Source organism: Camelus bactrianus, chromosome X (assembly GCF_048773025.1).
Source record: "Camelus bactrianus isolate YW-2024 breed Bactrian camel chromosome X, ASM4877302v1, whole genome shotgun sequence".
Lineage (NCBI taxonomy): Eukaryota > Metazoa > Chordata > Mammalia > Artiodactyla > Camelidae > Camelus > Camelus bactrianus.
Genome location: NC_133575.1, coordinates 103,211,975 through 103,213,605, shown reverse-complemented (window position 1 = coordinate 103,213,605; position 1,631 = coordinate 103,211,975).

The window sequence follows — 1,631 nt, the reverse complement described above, 5'->3', positions numbered from 1 at the left end:
GATCTATGTCTAAAGTCTAAAAGAGCTCTTTCAGTAAACAGAGAATAAAAATTCCAAACGAAAAGAAAGCATCAAGTTATTGTTTGATTGGCAGTGTTTATCTTTTCTTAGTATTGCATAAAATAGCAAAGTGTCTTATAATCACTGGTGGCTTAGATGCACTGAAATTTAGTACTTGCTATTCTTATGTGGACACCTCAGTGTATTTTCCCATTCAGTGACCTCACCCTGGAATCTTCTTCCCCTTTCTATGCTTTCAGGCCCCAGAAGCTCCACCACCTCCTCTATAAAGACTCTTCTAATATCATCAGCTAGAAATAATCTTCTGCCTTTGAATTCGCATATCATTTAATCTCATTTGTGGTACTGATTATTTTCATCATTTTATTATGGTTATTCGTGTCCAGGCTTTATCCCTGTGTCTGGTCTGTAATTTTATTCATATTTATATCTCTCACAATGTCTTGAATTTAGTATTTAAATAAACATTTGGATAATAATAATCTTTTAATAATAAAAAAAATATTTAGATAATAGCTGATAGGTACTGGAAGGCCTCTTTTCTTCCATCTTTCAAGTGGACTCTCCTTTTCCATCTCCAAAACCAAACTGAAGTGAAGCATCAGTTCTCATCTCTTTATTTTTTTGGATTGACCATTGCCACCTCCACTCTGTAAGCCCTCCCACCAGGGAACCAGCAAATGAATTTCTAAGATCTTTTTGACAATGACTGGAGATTCCAGGAAATATAGATATCAGTGGAGGAGGGGATGCAAAAATGGGAAAAGGAAACCAAAAAGGAAAGGGATGCTTTGGTGATGATGACAGATAAGCATGTTGAGGACCAGCTTTGCCCAGGGTTTGATGGAGTCATTGGCTTAGCCTAGAATCTGATTTTATTGTTAGAGAACCCATGCTTCTCGGGACTATCTCAGTTGTTACTGGATTGTCTCTCTTTGATTTTAAAATGTATTGTTACGACAAAATTAAAGGAAATTTTAGAAGGGAAAAAAAAATCATCCTTAACTCTTCTACCTAAACATGACTGTTTCATCTTTTCATATTCCATTTCAATATTAGTATATACAGAATTTTGTACTCAGTTTTTTATACTATGGTACATATGTATATAATGTAAGAATGTTTATATATATATATCCCTTAGTGTCATTATATAATCTTTATATAGTTACCCTTAATAGTTGCATAATAGTCCATTGAATATTGATTTGTACAGCATACTTTTAAAAAATATTTCTCAGTAGTTATGTATTTGAGTTCCTACAGTGTTTGCTACTGTTAATACGATTATTTATATAATGCAGAGATAAAGTAAATATTGATGCATATAGCTTTTCTTTATTTAAATTTGTTCCTTAGGATAAATTCTCAGGAATTATTAGGTTAAAAGTTCTTGATAGGTATGTCCAAATTGCTTTCTGCAGTGGACATTGTGGTTCCTTTCCTAACAGCCACTTGATATGTGTGCAATTTATTTCACCACCACCTCCACCTGTGAACCCTCATTAGTCTTAACCGATCTGGGTAATCCAACCTCTTTGCCATAGTATTTGGTTGAGGTAATGCAGACCTAAACTATTCAGCATATGTTATTCCCTTGGCCACAGAAA